This window comes from Lichenostomus cassidix, chromosome 18, assembly GCF_008360975.1.
Source record: "Lichenostomus cassidix isolate B80296 chromosome 18, HeHo_3.0, whole genome shotgun sequence".
Taxonomy (NCBI): Eukaryota; Metazoa; Chordata; class Aves; order Passeriformes; family Meliphagidae; genus Lichenostomus; species Lichenostomus cassidix.
Window position 1 is genome coordinate 11,299,436 of NC_139498.1, and position 8,647 is coordinate 11,308,082.

An 8,647-nucleotide genomic window follows, 5' to 3' on the forward strand; every position below is an offset into this window, starting at 1 on the left:
GCTCCGCGCCTCCGCCTGCGCTCCGCGCCCCCCGCACCGCCCCGCACCGCCCCCGGCCGCGGCGGCCATGGGAAATGTAGTCCGGGGCCGCCCGCCCCAGCGGGCTCTCCGGGCCGGGGGTGTCTTGGAGTGAGCCTGGAGCCTGGCATCTCCCCCGGCATTCCCTGACTTCCCCTCGGCATCCCTGGGTGTGGCCCCGGCGTCGCACCGGCACCCCTCAGCGTCCCTTGGCGTGGCCTCGGCATCACCTGGCATCCCCCCGGCATCCCTCTGGCACGCCCCGGCGTCACCTGGCATCCCCTCAGGTCCCGTGACATGGCCTCAGCCTCGCTCCAGCATCCCTGGCATCCCCCCGACATCACCTCGGCGCCCCTTGGCATGGCCCCAGCATCCCCCAGGACCTCCTGGCATCCTTTCGCACCTCCCCAGAATTCCACGGCTCCAGCCCCGCTCCCGCACCCCTGCCAGCCTCCGGTCCCACCCCAGCACCCCCCATCCAGCCCCTGGGACACTCGGGACTGGGGCAGGTTTAAAGAGCCCCTGGAGCAGTTCTGCCCCGGGCAGAGCCGACTGAGCCGGACCAGGACCCTGCTGCAGAGCCGGGCAGGACAGCAGGAGCCTGTCTCAGGCAGAGAACCCCTCTGCCTGGCTGCTCTGTGCCCCCAAGATATGCAGAGCAAAGGGAGGACCTGGGCTGATGCTCCCCCACTGCCCAGGGCGCTGAGCCCACCCTGGCACTGCTCGGGTTTGAAGGACACTCGATTAATTGCTCTGGAGCTACTTGGTGTGGAAAAACACATACTCCTGACCCTCCTGAAGATGTGAAACCTGCTTAGGGAAGGCAGGATGCTTCCTGAGAGCAGCTGCATCTTTCCCAACCTAGTTTCCCTGTCCTGGATCTGGGCCCGACCCTCGGGGACGATCGGAGACACGGTCCCACAGCAGCAGGGCTGTGTGAGTGGCCGCTCTCTGCCATGGGCAGGAGAGCACCAGGGCAGTCCCCGCACTGGGCTGGGAGCTCTGATCTGACATCCCGTGGCTCCCAGCCCTTTTCCACATGTCCGTGTTTCACCCTGCTAGAGCAGGGTCAGGAGAGCTGCATTCACTCTTGGATCCTGCAAAGCTTCTCCTCCCTTGCAGCCCCACAGCCCTCGGCCTCAGTCTCCCCATCTGAAAAATGGGGTAGAAAGATGTTCCCAGGGTTTTTTAAGCCTCATTTAGGACTGACTAAGGGGATTTTCCAGTAGTCAGCAGTTCCCATGGGTTATCCATCATCCCCACTAAAAAAGCTGATGGGATGTTGCTGCTGCTATTCCAGTCAGTCCAAACAAGCCCTGAAACAGCCTTGCCCTGCCAGCTCCAGGATGATGCTCCCCAGTATGGGAGGGCAAGGACTGATGGGGGAACATCCCTGTTTTGGGGCTCTCATTGGGCTGCTGGGGGGGCCTTGGCTGGGAGTGTCTGAGCTGGGGATCCCTGGGTTCAGCAGCAAGGAGGCACCAGAGCATCTGCCACTGAATTCAGCCATTGCCTGAGGGGGCTGGGATTGGGGCACCACAGGCTCTCTGAGGTGGATGAGTTTCCTGGCTGGGTTGGGACACACCAGGGACAATCCCAGCAGCTGCTCCAGCTCTGCTCAACTGCACCTGAGCACCTCAATCCAGTGGGATGGGGGTGAGGGATCTGGGCTCCTGCTGCAGGAACCCAAAACCTCTGATGATGCCCAGTGTGGGGTCTTCCCCTGGGACTGTGCCCACGGAGCTCTTTCCTACCTGTGATGCTGTTGCTGCACCACACCCCACAGCTTCCCTTAGGATTTGGAAATGTTTTACAGCCAGGAAGCTTCTGGCATCTCCCCTGGCTTTAGTTGGTGCAGGCTCAGCACTGCCTCTCCCTATTTTTCCATTCTAAATTGCACCATTACTGCAGAATGGAAAAAGCAGATATTTTATGTGGTGTCTGGGGGTGGAGGCAGGGAATCCTGGTTCCTTTGAAGAGGGACAGGGACCTGCACAGCTCGGAGCTGTGGTTACCACCACAAGAGCTCTGAGATGGTGTCAGCAAGATGCTCCTTCCACGGGAGCAGGAAGTGTGACACTCATGGACACAACACTGGGAAAATCCCTGTAGGACACAGCAACAACGCCCAGCTTCTCCCGGCCCAGAGGCAGCATCCGAACACACAGTCAGGGTGGATTCTCTCTGCCTTCAGCAGTGCAGTGGTGCCAATAAGGTCAGTCTGAGCACCCGACGCCTCTGGCTCTGATCCTCCCTCCTTTACACGGTGACAGGGCTGTCCATCCCCAGCGTCTTGGGGGCGCTGAACGTCCAAGATCTGATAGCGTCGGCCCAGATGGGTCAAAGCAAATTAACGTCAGAGCAGCCCATTTCAGCGGCAAATCATCCGACAGTCCCCAGCGCTGCTGGGAGCTCGGCGCTGGCCCCACTGGCCCCACCCGCAGGTGCAGCGCAGGCTCCTCCTGACCCACACCCCTCCCTCCTGACCCCGCCCAGACACGCCACCAGCAGATGTCGCATCCCACCCTGCCTTTCCTGGGTTTTGGTGGGCACCGTGGGGCGAAGGCGGCAGGAACCAGAGCCCTGCTGTGCTGCTGACAACCCGGGAGCACCAGGGATGCTTTCCCGGGAGAAGGGAGCTTACGGCCTTCCCACAGACTAATAAATTCCCTGCGAGAGGGCTTTAATCACATTTCCCATGTTTGCTGTTCCAGGAGGCAGAGATAATGAAGGGTGGGATGGAAGCAATGTCTGTGCAATCCCTGCCACAGGAAAATGGGAAAAGGGAGGAGGGAAGCAGGGGAGGCAGCTGGGAAACTGGTGCCACCCCTTATCCCTGGCTTGGTGGGGACAAAAGACCAGCACCAAACACCTGCTCTGAACCCTCACCTGGGCTGAGGTGTGCTGGAGCACGAGCCTTCACTCTCTATAGGATTCCATCCCATCCCGTCCCATCCCATCCCATCCCATCCCATCCCATCCCATCCCATCCCATCCCACCCCCCATTCCGAAGCCCCAGGATGCATCAGGCTCTGTACTCCGTATTTCAGTCCCTGTGACATGTAAATAATCCTCTGGGCACCGAGCAGGAGCGAATTTCCAGGCAGCAGGGCTCGCTGCCCAGGGCCTGCAGCATCCCTCTCCTCCCCACTCCCGATTGGAATTGGCCGCGGTGCCTGGCACGTGGCTGTGCCGCCGGGAAGAGTAGCCCTGCTCCACCTGCCATCTGTCACCTGGCGCGCGGTGCCCGTCCCACCGTGTGACATATGGCACCGGAGCTGCCCCTTTTGGCCGGCCAAGGGCTGACGCTGCTGTTCGGGGCTGTGTCCGCGGCTCCCGCGGCGGATCTCGCCCCCGCTCCCGCTCCGCAGGGATCCCTCTCTGCTGCACAGAGCCCGGGGGATAAATCGTCCGGGAGAGGGAACCTGGCCGCTGTGGAGGAGGGGCAGAGGTGGCCAGAGCCTCTTGTCCCCAACGCAAAGCCTTAAGGATTGGTTGTAGGGACTCACAAGGCACACCGAGCCCCTCTCTGCCCTCGGCGGGCTCCAAGCCCAAGGCCCAGACCTGGGACCGACTACAGAAATGCAGAAGGTGTTTGCACTTCCAGCTGGGAAGCCCCAGCGGAGGAGTTCCCGATCCCCAGGGAACGTGTCCCATCGGCAGGGACACGGTGCCAGCGCCAGGTCACCAGCCCGGCTCTCGGGGTGCCTCTCTCCCGGAGCTGCTGAGGAGGGTGTGTGCTGGGGAGGGTGTGAGCTGGGCCGAGCGCTAGTTTATCCTCTCATTGGAATCAACACATTTTAATGAGGTTTATGGATGTGGTAAATTCACACACGGAGCAAAGACCGCCGTGTCCTGGGGAAGGACATGGAGTGTTTGCAAGGCAGCAGAGGAAAAGGGGCGATTTTTTCTCCTCTCCATAATTATTGCAGGACGGTGAACAGCAGGGCGGGAAGGTTTCAGGGCAGTGCAGCTGTTCTGAGAAGTCCCATACATTTCACATCCTTTAGATGATTTTCACAACAGTTCCCTGACATGCTGCTGGGATCCCATCTCAGCACCAGGGAAAAGGGACCATGGCAAGGCTCGGCTCATTCTCCACGAGCACAGGGCACGATCTGCCCTCTCCAAACATTGTTTAGGAATAGAGCCATGTTTATGGGGAAGTGGGACCACGTGCTGTGAGGAGTGAGGGCTCCGGGAGAGCTGCAGGCTCCTTTCCTGGAGCGATTCAGAGCATGGAATTGCACCCTTTGTCCATAATCCAGACCCAGCACAAGCAACACAAACCGAGCTCCCTGCTGCAGCCAGCCTTGCTCTCCAGGGAATTACAGGAGGGATGAATGAAGGAACGCTGGGTAATTATGCACTTAATTACTGGAGGCTCTATGGGCAGTGCCTGGTGTGGCCATAAACACCCCCCACAGCTGCCCCTCACTCCTCACATCTGACACCCCTGGGATGGGAAGCAGGGGAAGCAGGGAGAGATTGGAAATTAAAATGCTTTTGGAAACTGCAATCCTTTCATCACAGTTTGTCACCCCAAACACGGAGATCATTCCCTGTGGTGGTGATGGATTTCTGTCGTCGTGGTTCCCTAGCATGTCTGGTGCACAGGCTGGCAGCAGAGCGGAGCAGGACCCTCTCTGTCGGTGAATTCCCAAGTATCCACGGATCCCTGGGATCTGGGCAGTCCTCACACCGAGGCCCAGCGACCGCGGGGCATCCTGCCTTTGATGTGCATAGCTCTGGAGTGGGATGGATGCCGCAGGCACTGCAAACGGAGCCTGCCTTCCTCTGCCTCCTCTGCAGACTCTGATTAACGGGCACAATGTCTGTTTCTCGTTTTTCCAGCCATGGAAGCAATCCAAATGGAGACTGTCAGTCCCTGCTTAACCATTACCCTTCCCAGGGCTGATCCCAGTTCAGGATTGTTCTCTGCTCTGCTTTGCCACCCCTGTAACAGATCACCTGCTGCTGCTCCATTACACTTAAAACCAGATTACACCAGAAGCAGGTGTTTGATGACATTTACTGAGGGGAAAATGAGGATTGCTTCACCTTCCTCTTGAATTACATCTTCCTGCTTGGGAAGAGTGGACACAACCACCTGGCTGCCTCTCACACCCACAGCAGGACTACCCTTGGTGTCCCATAGGGCTCCCAGAGACCCCTGAGGTGTATCATGAACCAGGAGAAACGTGCTGGCACTGGAGAAAGCCTCGTGCTCCTCCTGGGATGAGCAAGGCTTGGAACCCCTGGCCAGGCTGTCTGCTTGGTTTAGCTGTGACATGGAGGTGGCTGAAGGAAGGGCCCAGTGCTGCTGTACTGAGCCCTCAGAGGGTGCAGGTACCAAAGCCCAGGGCCCTGCTTGGTGCCCACACTGCCAGGGCTGGCACCAGAGCTGGGAGCACAACACTCTAATGGGATGCATCTCCAACCAGCACCCAGCACGGCTCCAGCACCTCACCACCACAGCACTGTTGATGTCACACTGGTCTCTGTTGATGCTGAGGTGGCCACTGTTGACCTCCTGTTGGCTTCTGGCTCCTCACTGGGCACTGAGGATGTTGTGTTGGCCACCAAGGAGGTCATGTTCGCCACTGCATTGCCTATGTCCCACATGGAGAAAGCCCTGGGACCAAGCAAACCACACTTTTTTGCAGGGACAGATCCTACTGTGCCTCTGCCTCACCCCAGGGGTTGGTTCATAGTGCACACAACTGGATTTTCTGGAGGCATCCCACAGCAAACCCCAGAAACCACCCCAGGGGTGTGACAGGGTCTTTGCCACCATGCTGCCATGGAGCTCCCTCGCAGCGAGCAGGGTGACAGTGATGACAAATGACAGTGGCCCTATAATCACAGCCAGGCTCTGCTCAGCCAGTGCTGCTGCATTACTGTGAGCAACCAAAAATACTCCCAGCTTAGTCATTTACTGGACTGGGCTCCTGGTGAGCAGCTGCTGTGACTGCCCCAGTCTGGGCTGGCAGAAAGGAGAGAGGCATAGCCTGGAATGTGCAGCAGTGGTGTTCACACATCCTCCATTCCACAGGGATGAGGTTCTGGGTGAGCAGAGCACCTCAGAGGCTTTGGGATGCTGATGGGAAAGTGGCATTAGGATCACATTAATTGCTCTAGTGTCAGTGTCACAGCCGAGCTGAGCTGAGCTGAAGCAAAGCAGGGGATCACGGAACACGTGGTCATGGCTTTGCTCCATGCCCAAAGTGAGATCTGGAAATCAGCTGGAAAATTGGGTTGGATGGGAAGGGAGAGAGGAGGAGGGCAGGGAGGTCAGGTGGGCTCCCCAAAGCTGGGCTGGAACCTCACCTGTTGGAACAGCTGTTCACTGATGCTGCCACAGGGGTTGTGAGTGAAAGCCTCTGGCCAGAACTCTCAAAAAATTTTGTTTGACACCTTCAGTGATGCCCTGAGCCCTGGGCAGGGTGGCCTCAGATGCCACCAAGCCATGAGGAGTGGCTGCCACCCTGGAGAGGTGCTGCCATCCTGAGAGACCTGGGCAGGCTGGAGACAAAGCTGAGAGAGCCCTGGGGAAGTTCAGCAGGGAAAGCACCAAGTGCTGCCCTGGGGAGGAACAGCCCTGGCACCAGGACATGGCACCTGGCATGGGGACATGCAGCTGGGATGGCCCAGGGGGTCCTGGTGGGCACCAAGGTGACCAAGGGCCCGAAATGCCCTGTCACAGCACAGAAGAGCACCTGAGCTGCATCACGCCTGACACCTCAGGGTGTCCTGTCCCTCATTGCTCCACTGTCCCAGGCAGATGTGGCCAGGCTGGAGTGAGCTCAGCAAAGAGAAAGGGCCTGGAGCATCACTGCCAGGAGGAGAGGCTGGGAATGTTCAGCCTGGGGAGGAGGTGGCTCAAGGGCATCTTATCCACATGAAGAAATGTTAGATGGAGACTGATAGAGAGGGCCAGGCCCTCCCCAAGGGCCAAGTGACAAGAGCAATGGGCATGGACTGAAATGTGGGGAATTCTCCTTCAACATCCCAAAACACTGTTTTGCTGGGAAGGCGATCCAACGTGGGAAGAGGTTGCTCGGAGATGATGTGGAGCCTTCATCCCTGAAGATATTAAAAGCCTGGCCTGGAGCAACCTCCTCCTGCTGGTCCCACTGGAGTAGGAGGTTGGAGATGATTCCAGAGGTGCCTCCAGCCTTGACAACTCGGTGTTTCTGGGGCTAAAAACTCTCCATCAGAGCCTCTTCCCAGCCATGCCGTGCCTGGCTCTCCTCCCATCCTCCTCCCTGTGGCATGGGACATGTCTGGATCCTTGCCAAGGGTTTTTGGCCTGACTGAGAGACAGGAACTCCCATTAGGATTTACATGTGCAGATCTTCCCAGGTCTGATAACCCAGAGGTTTATTGACTTCTGTATTTGAATGGATCCTTTTCCCTCGCTTCTGCACTGCCATGGGTGCAGCTTTTCTAAGTACAATTGTCACCAAAACCATTCCATGAGCGTCCCTTCTTCTACAGCCTGGATAAGGAGTGCTTCCAATTCCCTCTGATATATCCCTGGCCCAGCAGCAGGATCATTTGCTGAAGTAATGCTTCCCCCAGCCCTTGCAGAGCTGTGGGGTGGCAGGCAGGATGCAGGCAAAATCCAGGCTTTGTCCTGGCCCTGGGATCAGGCATGGCCAGGACCAGACATCCCCCTGCACCGTAGGGGCATCCAGGTGACATGGGACAGGCATGGGCTACTCACCCCCCGCCATTGCTTTTTCCTGTTATTTCTGTGAGAGTTTATTCCCCAAACTCAACTTGGAATTAAAAGCCAAGGGTCCTTACAAATTCCAGGGTGATTTGCTTGTTTTCTCTATTTCTTTACTAAGATAGAAATAATTATAATTCATTCATAAATCGATAAATGGTATGAAATTGTATATTAATAAATATAATACTGATATGTAATGAAAAATACATAAATTCATTTATATGTGAACCTATTTAGTATAAAATATTTCACAATGTATTAGAAGTGTAACATAACATACAAATATATAGAAATAAAAACATAATGAAGTATAAAAACCCTTTTTTTGTTTAATTACAGACATCCACCTTTCCAACCCCTGCTGTGGCGCTGAGTGTTGCATTGAAGTGCCATCGGTGGCCAGGCAGCCCCAGGCGCTGCCTGAGCTCACCCACACAAGTGAGAATTTTCTGTCACATTTAAACTTTGCAGCTCCAATTAATCCCCAGGCTCTTTCTTTTCCTGTTGTCCATGTTCTTTCTTTGTATTGTTTGGCTGCCATGGATAACGCTGGTGTCAGTCACCGAGAGGCTGCTGACCCCCAGCCAAAATCTTGTCACTCCATCACCTCCCCACAGGCAAAGCTCCCACTTGCAGGCACCCCAGCCAAGAATTTGGAGCAATCCCTGGGAAGAGCAGGGCTGGGATGGGGTGGGACAGGATAAACAAGTGAGTCACGGTGACCTCCTGGCTCAGCCTCGGGGCTGCTGCTGTGAGCTGCCCATCCAACCCTCTCCCCCAAATCCCCTCTGGCTGAAGGTGTTTGGGGAGCTGGGGGTGGGGCAAGACCCCTTTGGTCTGCAGGAGCGTGGGACAGAGGGAAAAAAACAAAATATTGGAACAGAGCAGCC